Raw genomic sequence first — 14252 nt, forward strand, 5'->3', positions numbered from 1 at the left:
AGACGGTCAAAAATTTAGTCGAAAAAAACACAAACGGGTACCCCTCAGTGTTTTTTTGGGTGAAAAATGTGACCTCCTCAGATCTTCTTCAAACCCACACCGTGTGTCAGGGAGGTCCTGATGAAGACAGTGGTGCGGAAACTTTTGCCCTTCCACATCCCAAAGCTGAGATATAGGGACATGTTATGCTGCATAAAATGTATAACTGTAAATTTCATGATGGGATTCCTACTTCCAGTGAAGCTAGGTAAACACATGAGTAGATGGGTGCAATCAGAAAAGCCTATTCAGTCCAATATATCCTACATTGCATCTGTATTTTGCCTTATTGGACGTATAACAAGCTCATCAATTTAATTCCATAATATTCAACACCAATAAACCTATTGCGAGAAAATCCCAGTTACGTTAGTCCTCATATCTCAGCTTTGGGATGAGATAGGCTGAAAATAATCACACCCCTGTGTAAGTCAGGACCTGCTTAATCAACATCGTGAGTTTGGAAGAAATCTGAGATGGTCAAAAATTTAGTCTAAAAAAACACAAAGGGGTACACCTCAATGTTTATTTTGGTGAAAAATATGACCTCCTCAGATCTTCTTCAAACCCACACCGTGTGTCAGGGAGGTCCTGACGAAGACAGTGGTGTGGTAATGTTTGTCCTTCCACATCCCAAAGCTGAGATATAGGGACATGTTGTGCTGCATAAAATGTATAACGGTAAATTTCATGATGGGATTCCTACTTCCAGTGAAGCTAGGTACACACATGAGTAGAAGGGTGCAATCAGAAAAGCCTAGTCAGTCCAATATATCCTACATTGCATCTCTATTTTGCTTTATTGGATGTATAACAAGCTCATGAATTTAATTCCATAATATTCAACACCAGTAAACCTATTGCGAGAAAATCCCAGTTATGTTAGTCCTCATATCTCAGCTTTGGGATGAGATAGGCTGAAAGTAATCACACCCCTGTGTAAGTCAGGACCTGCTTAATCAACATCGTGAGTTTGGAAGAAATCTGAGACGGTCAAAAATTTAGTCTAAAAAAATACAAAGGGGTACCCCTTCTTAGTGTTTTTTTGGGTGAAAAATGTGACCTCCTCAGATCTTCTTCAAACCCACACCGTGTGTCAGGGAGGTCCTGACGAAGACAGTGGTGCGGTAATTTTTGCCCTTCCACATCCCAAAGCTGAGATATAGGGACATGTTGTGCTGCATAAAATGTATAACTGTAAATTTCATGATGGGATTCCTACTTCCAGTGAAGCTAGGTAAACACATGAGTAGAAGGGTGCAATCAGAAAAGCCTATTCAGTCCAATATATCCTACATTGCATCTGTATTTTGCTTTATTGGACGTATAACAAGCTCATCAATTTAATTCCATAATATTCAACACCAATAAACCTATTGCGAGAAAATCCCAGTTACGTTAGTCCTCATATCTCAGCTTTGGGATGAGATAGGCTGAAAGTAATCACACCCCTGTGTAAGTCAGGACCTGCTTAATCAACATCGTGAGTTTGGAAGAAATCTGAGACGGTCAAAAATTTAGTCGAAAAAAACACAAATGGGGTACCCCTCAGTGTTTTTTTGGGTGAAAAATGTGACCTCCTCAGATCTTCTTCAAACCCACACCGTGTGTCAGGGAGGTCCTGATGAAGACAGTGGTGCGGTAACTTTTGCCCTTCCACATCCCAAAGCTGAGATATAGGGACATGTTATGCTGCATAAAATGTATAACTGTAAATTTCATGATGGGATTCTTACTTCCAGTGAAGGTAGGTAAACACATGAGTAGATGGGTGCAATCAGAAAAGCCTAGTCAGTCCAATATATCCTACATTGCATCTGTATTTTGCTTTATTGGACGTGTAACAAGCTCATCAATTTAATTCCATAATATTCAACACCAATAAACCTATTGCGAGAAAATCACAGTTATGTTAGTCCTCATATATCAGCTTTGGGATGAGATAGGCTGAAAATAATCACACCCCTGTGTAAGTCAGGACCTGCTTAATCAACATCGTGAGTTTGGAAGAAATCTGAGACGGTCAAAAATTTAGTCTAAAAAAACACAAAGGGGTACCCCTCAGTGTTTTTTTTGGTGAAAAATGTGACCTCCTCAGATCTTCTTCAAACCCACACCGTGTGTCAGGGAGGTCCTGACGAAGACAGTGGTGTGGTAATGTTTGCCCTTCCACATCCCAAAGCTGAGATATAGGGACATGTTGTGCTGCATAAAATGTATAACGGTAAATTTCATGATGGGATTCCTACTTCCAGTGAAGCTAGGTAAACACATGAGTAGAAGGGTGCAATCAGAAAAGCCTAGTCAGTCCAATATATCCTACATTGCATCTGTATTTTGCTTTATTGGATGTATAACAAGCTCATGAATTTAATTCCATAATATTCAACACCAATAAACCTATTGCGAGAAAATCCCAGTTACGTTAGTCCTCATATCTCAGCTTTGGGATGAGATAGGCTGAAAGTAATCACACCCCTGTGTAAGTCAGGACCTGCTTAATCAACATCGTGAGTTTGGAAGAAATCTGAGACGGTCAAAAATTTAGTCGAAAAAAACACAAATGGGGTACCCCTCAGTGTTTTTTTGGGTGAAAAATGTGACCTCCTCAGATCTTCTTCAAACCCACACCGTGTGTCAGGGAGGTCCTGATGAAGACAGTGGTGCGGTAACTTTTGCCCTTCCACATCCCAAAGCTGAGATATAGGGACATGTTATGCTGCATAAAATGTATAACTGTAAATTTCATGATGGGATTCTTACTTCCAGTGAAGCTAGGTAAACACATGAGTAGATGGGTGCAATCAGAAAAGCCTAGTCAGTCCAATATATCCTACATTGCATCTGTATTTTGCTTTATTGGATGTATAACAAGCTCATGAATTTAATTCCATAATATTCAACACCAATAAACCTATTGAGAGAAAATCCCAGTTACGTTAGTCCTCATATCTCAGCTTTGGGATGAGATAGGCTGAAAGTAATCACACCCCTGTGTAAGTTAGGACCTGCTTAATCAACATAGTGAGTTTGGAAGAAATCTGAGACGATCAAAAATTTTGTCTAAAAAAACACAAAGGGGTACCCCTCAGTGTTTTTTTGGGTGAAAAATGTGACCTCCTCAGATCTTCTTCAAACCCACACCGTGTGTCAGGGAGGTCCTGACGAAGACAGTGGTGTGGTAACTTTTGCCCTTCCACATCCCAAAGCTGAGATATAGGGACATGTTATGCTGCATAAAATGTATAACTGTAAATTTCATGATGGGATTCATACTTCCAGTGAAGCTAGGTAAACACATGAGTAGATGGGTGCAATCAGAAAAGCCTAGTCAGTCCAATATATCCTACATTGCATCTGTATTTTGCTTTATTGGATGTATAACAAGTTCATGAATTTAATTCCATAATATTCAACACCAATAAACCTATTGAGAGAAAATCCCAGTTACGTTAGTCCTCATATCTCAGCTTTGGGATGAGATAGACTGAAAGTAATCACACCCCTGTGTAAGTTAGGACCTGCTTAATCAACATAGTGAGTTTGGAAGAAATCTGAGACGATCAAAAATTTTGTCTAAAAAAACACAAAGGAGTACCCCTCAGTGTTTTTTTGGGTGAAAAATGTGACCTCCTCAGATCTTCTTCAAACCCACACCGTGTGTCAGGGAGGTCCTGACGAAGACAGTGGTGCGGTAACTTTTGTCCTTCCACATCCCAAAGCTGAGATATAGGGACATGTTGTGCTGCATAAAATGTATAACGGTAAATTTCATGATGGGATTCCTACTTCCAGTGAAGCTAGGTAAACACATGAGTAGAAGGGTGCAATCAGAAAAGCCTATTCAGTCCAATATATCCTACATTGCATCTGTATTTTGCTTTATTGGACGTATAACAAGCTCATCAATTTAATTCCATAATATTCAACACCAATAAACCTATTGCGAGAAAATCCCAGTTACGTTAGTCCTCATATCTCAGCTTTGGGATGAGATAGGCTGAAAATAATCACACCCCTGTGTAAGTCAGGACCTGCTTAATCAACATCGTGAGTTTGGAAGAAATCTGAGACGGTCAAAAATTTAGTCTAAAAAACACAAAGGGGAACCCTTCAGTGTTTCTTTGGGTGAAAAATGTGACCTCCTCAGATCTTCTTCAAACCCACACCGTGTGTCAGGGAGGTCCTGATGAAGACAGTGGTGCGGTAACTTTTGCCCTTCCACATCCCAAAGCTGAGATATAGGGACATGTTGTGCTGCATAAAATGTATAACGGTAAATTTCATGATGGGATTCCTACTTCCAGTGAAGCTAGGTAAACACATGAGTAGAAGGGTGCAATCAGAAAAGCCTATTCAGTCCAATATATCCTACATTGCATCTGTATTTTGCTTTATTGGACATATAACAAGTTCATGAATTTAATTCCATAATATTCAACACCAATAAACCTATTGCGAGAAAATCCCAGTTACGTTAGTCCTCATATCTCAGCTTTAGGATGAGATAGGCTGAAAGTAATCACACCCCTGTGTAAGTCAGGACCTGCTTAATCAACATCGTGAGTTTGGAAGAAATCTGAGACGGTCAAAAATTTAGTCTAAAAAAACACAAAGGGGAACCCCTCAGTGTTTTTTTGGGTGAAAAATGTGACCTCCTCAGATCTTCTTCAAACCCACACCGTGTGTCAAGGAGGTCTTGACGAAGACAGTGGTGTGGTAATGTTTGCCCTTCCACATCCCAAAGCTGAGATATAGGGACATGTTGTGCTGCATAAAATGTATAACAGTAAATTTCATGATGGGATTCCTACTTCCAGTGAAGCTAGGTAAACACATGAGTAGAAGGGTGCAATCAGAAAAGCCTAGTCAATCCAATATATTCTACATTGCATCTGTATTTTGCTTTATTGGACGTATAACAAGCTCATCAATTTAATTCCATAATATTCAACACCAATAAACCTATTGCGAGAAAATCCCAGTTACGTTAGTCCTCATATCTCAGCTTTGGGATGAGATAGGCTGAAAATAATCACACCCCTGTGTAAGTCAGGACCTGCTTAATCAACATCGTGAGTTTGGAAGAAATCTGAGACGGTCAAAAATTTAGTCTAAAAAAACACAAAGGGGTACCCCTCAGTGTTTTTTTTGGTGAAAAATGTGACCTCCTCAGATCTTCTTCAAACCCACACCGTGTGTCAGGGAGGTCCTGACGAAGACAGTGGTGTGGTAATGTTTGCCCTTCCACATCCCAAAGCTGAGATATAGGGACATGTTGTGCTGCATAAAATGTATAACGGTAAATTTCATGATGGGATTCCTACTTCCAGTGAAGCTAGGTAAACACATGAGTAGAAGGGTGCAATCAGAAAAGCCTAGTCAGTCCAATATATCCTACATTGCATCTGTATTTTGCTTTATTGGATGTATAACAAGCTCATGAATTTAATTCCATATAATTCAACACCAATAAACCTATTGCGAGAAAATCCCAGTTACGTTAGTCCTCATATCTCAGCTTTGGGATGAGATAGGCTGAAAGTAATCACACCCCTGTGTAAGTCAGGACCTGCTTAATCAACATCGTGAGTTTGGAAGAAATCTGAGACGGTCAAAAATTTAGTCGAAAAAAACACAAATGGGGTACCCCTCAGTGTTTTTTTGGGTGAAAAATGTGACCTCCTCAGATCTTCTTCAAACCCACACCGTGTGTCAGGGAGGTCCTGATGAAGACAGTGGTGCGGTAACTTTTGCCCTTCCACATCCCAAAGCTGAGATATAGGGACATGTTATGCTGCATAAAATGTATAACTGTAAATTTCATGATGGGATTCTTACTTCCAGTGAAGGTAGGTAAACACATGAGTAGATGGGTGCAATCAGAAAAGCCTAGTCAGTCCAATATATCCTACATTGCATCTGTATTTTGCTTTATTGGATGTATAACAAGTTCATGAATTTAATTCCATAATATTCAACACCAATAAACCTATTGAGAGAAAATCCCAGTTACGTTAGTCCTCATATCTCAGCTTTGGGATGAGATAGGCTGAAAGTAATCACACCCCTGTGTAAGTTAGGATCTGCTTAATCAACATAGTGAGTTTGGAAGAAATCTGAGACGATCAAAAATTTTGTCTAAAAAAACACAAAGGGGAACCCCTCAGTGTTTCTTTGGGTGAAAAATGTGACCTCCTCAGATCTTCTTCAAACCCACACCGTGTGTCAGGGAAGTCCTGACGAAGACAGTGGTGCGGTAACTTTTGCCCTTCCACATCCCAAAGCTGAGATATAGGGACATGTTGTGCTGCATAAAATGTATAACGGTAAATTTCATGATGGGATTCCTACTTCCAGTGAAGCTAGGTAAACACATGAGTAGAAGGGTGCAATCAGAAAAGCCTATTCAGTCCAATATATCCTACATTGCATCTGTATTTTGCCTTATTGGACGTATAACAAGCTCATCAATTTAATTCCATAATATTCAACACCAATAAACCTATTGCGAGAAAATCCCAGTTACGTTAGTCCTCATATCTCAGCTTTGGGATGAGATAGGCTGAAAATAATCACACCCCTGTGTAAGTCAGGACCTGCTTAAGCAACATCGTGAGTTTGGAAGAAATCTGAGACGGTCAAAAATTTAGTCTAAAAAAACACAAAGGGGAACCCCTCAGTGTTTCTTTGGGTGAAAAATGTGACCTCCTCAGATCTTCTTCAAACCCACACCGTGTGTCAGGGAGGTCCTGATGAAGACAGTGGTGCGGTAACTTTTGCCCTTCCACATCCCAAAGCTGAGATATAGGGACATGTTGTGCTGCATAAAATGTATAACGGTAAATTTCATGAAGGGATTCCTACTTCCAGTGAAGCTAGGTAAACACATGAGTAGAAGGGTGCAATCAGAAAAGCCTAGTCAGTCCAATATATCCTACATTGCATCTGTATTTTGCTTTATTGGACGTGTAACAAGCTCATCAATTTAATTCCATAATATTCAACACCAATAAACCTATTGCGAGAAAATCCCAGTTATGTTAGTCCTCATATATCAGCTTTGGGATGAGATAGGCTGAAAATAATCACACCCCTGTGTAAGTCAGGACCTGCTTAATCAACATCGTGAGTTTGGAAGAAATCTGAGACGGTCAAAAATTTAGTCTAAAAAAACACAAATGGGGTACCCCTCAGTGTTTTTTTGGGTGAAAAATGTGACCTCCTCAGATCTTCTTCAAACCCACACCGTGTGTCAGGGAGGTCCTGATGAAGACAGTGGTGCGGTAACTTTTGCCCTTCCACATCCCAAAGCTGAGATATAGGGACATGTTATGCTGCATAAAATGTATAACTGTAAATTTCATGATGGGATTCTTACTTCCAGTGAAGCTAGGTAAACAAATGAGTAGATGGGTGCAATCAGAAAAGCCTAGTCAGTCCAATATATCCTACATTGCATCTGTATTTTGCTTTATTGGATGTATAACAAGCTCATGAATTTAATTCCATAATATTCAACACCAATAAACCTATTGAGAGAAAATCCCAGTTACGTTAGTCCTCATATCTCAGCTTTGGGATGAGATAGGCTGAAAGTAATCACACCCCTGTGTAAGTTAGGACCTGCTTAATCAACATAGTGAGTTTGGAAGAAATCTGAGACGATCAAAAATTTTGTCTAAAAAAACACAAAGGGGTACCCCTCAGTGTTTTTTTGGGTGAAAAATGTGACCTCCTCAGATCTTCTTCAAACCCACACCGTGTGTCAGGGAGGTCCTGACGAAGACAGTGGTGTGGTAACTTTTGCCCTTCCACATCCCAAAGCTGAGATATAGGGACATGTTATGCTGCATAAAATGTATAACTGTAAATTTCATGATGGGATTCATACTTCCAGTGAAGCTAGGTAAACACATGAGTAGATGGGTGCAATCAGAAAAGCCTAGTCAGTCCAATATATCCTACATTGCATCTGTATTTTGCTTTATTGGATGTATAACAAGTTCATGAATTTAATTCCATAATATTCAACACCAATAAACCTATTGAGAGAAAATCCCAGTTACGTTAGTCCTCATATCTCAGCTTTGGGATGAGATAGACTGAAAGTAATCACACCCCTGTGTAAGTTAGGACCTGCTTAATCAACATAGTGAGTTTGGAAGAAATCTGAGACGATCAAAAATTTAGTCTAAAAAAACACAAAGGGGAACCCCTCAGTGTTTTTTTGGGTGAAAAATGTGACCTCCTCAGATCTTCTTCAAACCCACACCGTGTGTCAAGGAGGTCTTGACGAAGACAGTGGTGTGGTAATGTTTGCCCTTCCACATCCCAAAGCTGAGATATAGGGACATGTCGTGCTGCATAAAATGTATAACAGTAAATTTCATGATGGGATTCCTACTTCCAGTGAAGCTAGGTAAACACATGAGTAGAAGGGTGCAATCAGAAAAGCCTAGTCAATCCAATATATTCTACATTCCATCTGTATTTTGCTTTATTGGACGTATAACAAGCTCATCAATTTAATTCCATAATATTCAACACCAATAAACCTATTGCGAGAAAATCCCAGTTACGTTAGTCCTCATATCTCAGCTTTGGGATGAGATAGGCTGAAAATAATCACACCCCTGTGTAAGTCAGGACCTGCTTAATCAACATCGTGAGTTTGGAAGAAATCTGAGACGGTCAAAAATTTAGTCTAAAAAAACACAAAGGGGAACCCCTCAGTGTTTTATTGGGTGAAAAATGTGACCTCCTCAGATCTTCTTCAAACCCACACCGTGTGTCAGGGAGGTCCTGACGAAGACAGTGGTGTGGTAATGTTTGCCCTTCCACATCCAAAAGCTGAGATGTAGGGACATGTGTTGCTGCATAAAATGTATAACGGTAAATTTCATGATGGGATTCCTACTTCCAGTGAAGCTAGGTAAACACATGAGTAGAAGGGTGCAATCAGAAAAGCCTAGTCAGTCCAATATATCCTACAATGCATCTGTATTTTGCTTTATTGGATGCATAACAAGCTCATGAATTTAATTCCATAATATTCAACACCAATAAACCTATTGCGAGAAAATCCCAGTTACGTTAGTCCTCATATCTCAGCTTTAGGATGAGATAGGCTGAAAGTAATCACACCCCTGTGTAAGTCAGGACCTGCTTAATCAACATCGTGAGTTTGGAAGAAATCTGAGACGGTCAAAAATTTAGTCTAAAAAAACACAAAGGGGAACCCCTCAGTGTTTTTTTGGGTGAAAAATGTGACCTCCTCAGATCTTCTTCAAACCCACACCGTGTGTCAGGGAGGTCCTGACGAAGACAGTGGTGTGGTAATGTTTGCCCTTCCACATCCCAAAGCTGAGATGTAGGGACATGTTGTGCTGCATAAAATGTATAACGGTAAATTTCATGATGGGATTCCTACTTCCAGTGAAGCTAGGTAAACACATGAGTAGAAGGGTGCAATCAGAAAAGCCTAGTCAGTCCAATATATCCTACAATGCATCTGTATTTTGCTTTATTGGATGTATAACAAGCTCATGAATTTAATTCCATAATATTCAACACCAATAAACCTATTGCGAGAAAATCCCAGTTACGTTAGTCCTCATATCTCAGCTTCGGGATGAGATAGGCTGAAAGTAATCACACCCCTGTGTAAGTCAGGACCTGCTTAATCAACATCGTGAGTTTGGAAGAAATCTGAGACGGTCAAAAATTTAGTCGAAAAAAACACAAAGGGGTACCCCTTCTTAGTGTTTTTTTGGGTGAAAAATGTGACCTCCTCAGATCTTCTTCAAACCCACACCATGTGTCAGGGAGGTCCTGACGAAGACAGTGGTGTGGTAATGTTTGCCCTTCCACATCCCAAAGCTGAGATATAGGGACATGTTGTGCTGCATAAAATGTATAACGGTAAATTTCATGATGGGATTCCTACTTCCAGTGAAGCTAGGTAAACACATGAGTAGAAGGGTGCAATCAGAAAAGCCTAGTCAGTCCAATATATCCTACAATGCATCTGTATTTTGCTTTATTGGATGTATAACAAGCTCATGAATTTAATTCCATAATATTCAACACCAATAAACCTATTGCGAGAAAATCCCAGTTACGTTAGTCCTCATATCTCAGCTTCGGGATGAGATAGGCTGAAAGTAATCACACCCCTGTGTAAGTCAGGACCTGCTTAATCAACATCGTGAGTTTGGAAGAAATCTGAGACGGTCAAAAATTTAGTCGAAAAAAACACAAAGGGGTACCCCTTCTTAGTGTTTTTTTGGGTGAAAAATGTGACCTCCTCAGATCTTCTTCAAACCCACACCATGTGTCAGGGAGGTCCTGACGAAGACAGTGGTGTGGTAATGTTTGCCCTTCCACATCCCAAAGCTGAGATATAGGGACATGTTGTGCTGCATAAAATGTATAACTGTAAATTTCATGATGGGATTCCTACTTCCAGTGAAGCTAGGTAAACACATGAGTAGAAGGGTGCAATCAGAAAAGCCTATTCAGTCCAATATATCCTACATTGCATCTGTATTTTGCTTTATTGGACATATAACAAGCTCATGAATTTAATTCCATAATATTCAACACCAATAAACCTATTGCGATAAAATCCCAGTTACGTTAGTCCTCATATCTCAGCTTTGGGATGAGATAGGCTGAAAATAATCACACCCCTGTGTAAGTCAGGACCTGCTTAATCAACATCGTGAGTTTGGAAGAAATCTGAGACGGTCAAAAATTTAGTCTAAAAAAACACAAAGGGGTACCCCTCAGTGTTTTTTTTGGTGAAAAATGTGACCTCCTCAGATCTTCTTCAAACCCACACCGTGTGTCAGGGAGGTCCTGACGAAGACAGTGGTGTGGTAATGTTTGCCCTTCCACATCCCAAAGCTGAGATATAGGGACATGTTGTGCTGCATAAAATGTATAACGGTAAATTTCATGATGGGATTCCTACTTCCAGTGAAGCTAGGTAAACACATGAGTAGAAGGGTGCAATCAGAAAAGCCTAGTCAGTCCAATATATCCTACATTGCATCTGTATTTTGCTTTATTGGATGTATAACAAGCTCATGAATTTAATTCCATAATATTCAACACCAATAAACCTATTGCGAGAAAATCCCAGTTACGTTAGTCCTCATATCTCAGCTTTGGGATGAGATAGGCTGAAAATAATCACACCCCTGTGTAAGTCAGGACCTGCTTAATCAACATCGTGAGTTTGGAAGAAATCTGAGACGGTCAAAAATTTAGTCTAAAAAAACACAAAGGGGTACCCCTCAGTGTTTTTTTTGGTGAAAAATGTGACCTCTTCAGATCTTCTTCAAACCCACACCGTGTGTCAGGGTGGTCCTGACGAAGACAGTGGTGTGGTAATGCTTGCCCTTCCACATCCCAAAGCTGAGATATAGGGACATGTTGTGCTGCATAAAATGTATAACTGTAAATTTCATGATGGGATTCCTACTTCCAGTGAAGCTAGGTAAACACGAGTAGAAGGGTGCAATCAGAAAAGCCTAGTCAGTCCAATATATCCTACATTGCATCTGTATTTTGCTTTATTGGATGTATAACAAGCTCATGAATTTAATTCCATAATATTCAACACCAATAAACCTATTGAGAGAAAATCCCAGTTACGTTAGTCCTCATATCTCAGCTTTGGGATGAGATAGGCTGAAAGTAATCACACCCCTGTGTAAGTCAGGACCTGCTTAATCGACATCGTGAGTTTGGAAGAAATCTGAGACGGTCAAAAATTTAGTCTAAAAAAACACAAAGGGGTACCCCTCAGTGTTTTTTTGGGTGAAAAATGTGACCTCCTCAGATCTTCTTCAAACCCACACCGTGTGTCAGGGAGGTCCTGACAGGACAGTGGTGTGGTAATGCTTGCCCTTCCACATCCCAAAGCTGAGATATAGGGACATGTTGTGCTGCATAAAATGTATAACGATAAATTTCATGATGGGATTCCTACTTCCAGTGAAGCTAGGTAAACACGAGTAGAAGGGTGCAATCAGAAAAGCCTAGTCAGTCCAATATATCCTACATTGCATCTGTATTTTGCTTTATTGGACGTATAACAAACTCATGAATTTAATTCAATAATATTCAACACCAATAAACCTATTGCGAGAAAATCCCAGTTACGTTAGTCCTCATATATCAGCTTTGGGATGAGATAGGCTGAAAGTAATCACACCCCTGTGTAAGTCAGGACCTGCTTAATCAACATCGTGAGTTTGGAAGAAATCTGAGACGGTCAAAAATTTAGTCTAAAAAAACACAAATGGGGTACCCCTTAGTGTTTTTTTGGGTGAAAAATGTGACCTCCTCAGATCTTCTTCAAACCCACACCGTGTGTCAAGGAGGTCGTGACGAAGACAGTGGTGCGGTAATTTTTGCCCTTCCACATCCTAAAGCTGAGATATAGGGACATGTTTTGCTGCATAAAATGTATAACTGTAAATTTCATGATGGGATTCCTACTTCCAGTGAAACTAGGTAAACACATGAGTAGAAGGGTGCAATCAGAAAAGCCTATTCAGTCCAATATATCCTACATTGCATCTGTATTTTGCTTTATTGGATGTATAACAAGCTCATGAATTTAATTCCATAATATTCAACACCAATAAACCTATTGCGAGAAAATCCCAGTTACGTTAGTCCTCATATCTCAGCTTTGGGATGAGATAGGCTGAAAATAATCACACCCCTGTGTAAGTCAGGACCTACTTAATCAACATCGTGAGTTTGAAAGAAATCTGAGACGGTCAAAAATGTAGTCTAAAAAAACACAAAGGGGTACCCCTCAGTGTTTTTTTGGGTGAAAAATGTGACCTCCTCAGATCTTCTTCAAACCCACACCGTGTGTCAGGGAGGTCCTGACAGGACAGTGGTGTGGTAATGCTTGCCCTTCCACATCCCAAAGCTGAGATATAGGGACATGTTGTGCTGCATAAAATGTATAACTGTAAATTTCATGATGGGATTCCTACTTCCAGTGAAGCTAGGTAAACACGAGTAGAAGGGTGCAATCAGAAAAGCCTAGTCAGTCCAATATATCCTACATTGCATCTGTATTTTGCTTTATTGGATGTATAACAAGCTCATGAATTTAATTCCATAATATTCAACACCAATAAACCTATTGAGAGAAAATCCCAGTTACGTTAGTCCTCATATCTCAGCTTTGGGATGAGATAGGCTGAAAGTAATCACACCCCTGTGTAAGTCAGGACCTGCTTAATCAACATCGTGAGTTTGGAAGAAATCTGAGACGGTCAAAAATTTAGTCTAAAAAAACACAAATGGGGTACCCCTTAGTGTTTTTTTGGGTGAAAAATGTGACCTCCTCAGATCTTCTTCAAACCCACACCGTGTGTCAGGGAGGTCCTGACGAAAACAGTGGTGTGGTAATGTTTGCCCTTCCACATCCCAAAGCTGAGATATAGGGACATGTTGTGCTGCATAAAATGTATAACTGTAAATTTCATGATGGGATTCCTACTTCCAGTGAAGCTAGGTAAACACATGAGTAGAAGGGTGCAATCAGAAAAGCCTATTCAGTCCAATATATCCTACATTGCATCTGTATTTTGCTTTATTGGGCGTATAACAAGCTTATGAATTTAACTCCATAATATTCAACACCAATAAACCTATTGCGAGAAAATCCCAGTTACGTTAGTCCTCATATATCAGCTTTGGGATGAGATAGGCTGAAAGTAATCACACCCCTGTGTAAGTCAGGACCTGCTTAATCAACATCGTGAGTTTGGAAGAAATCTGAGACGTTCAAAAATTTAGTCTAAAAAAACACAAATGGGGTACCCCTTAGTGTTTTTTTGGGTGAAAAATGTGACCTCCTCAGATCTTCTTCAAACCCACACCGTGTGTCAAGGAGGTCGTGACGAAGACAGTGGTGCGGTAATTTTTGCCCTTCCACATCCCAAAGCTGAGATATAGGGACATGTTTTGCTGCATAAAATGTATAACTGTAAATTTCATGATGGGATTCCTACTTCCAGTGAAACTAGGTAAACACATGAGTAGAAGGGTGCAATCAGAAAAGCCTAGTCAGTCCAATATATCCTACATTGCATCTGTATTTTGCTTTATTGGACATATAACAAGCTCATGAATTTAATTCCATAATATTCAACACCAATAAACCTATTGCGATA

The sequence above is a fragment of the Hoplias malabaricus genome, chromosome 13 (assembly GCF_029633855.1).
Source record: "Hoplias malabaricus isolate fHopMal1 chromosome 13, fHopMal1.hap1, whole genome shotgun sequence".
Taxonomy (NCBI): domain Eukaryota; kingdom Metazoa; phylum Chordata; class Actinopteri; order Characiformes; family Erythrinidae; genus Hoplias; species Hoplias malabaricus.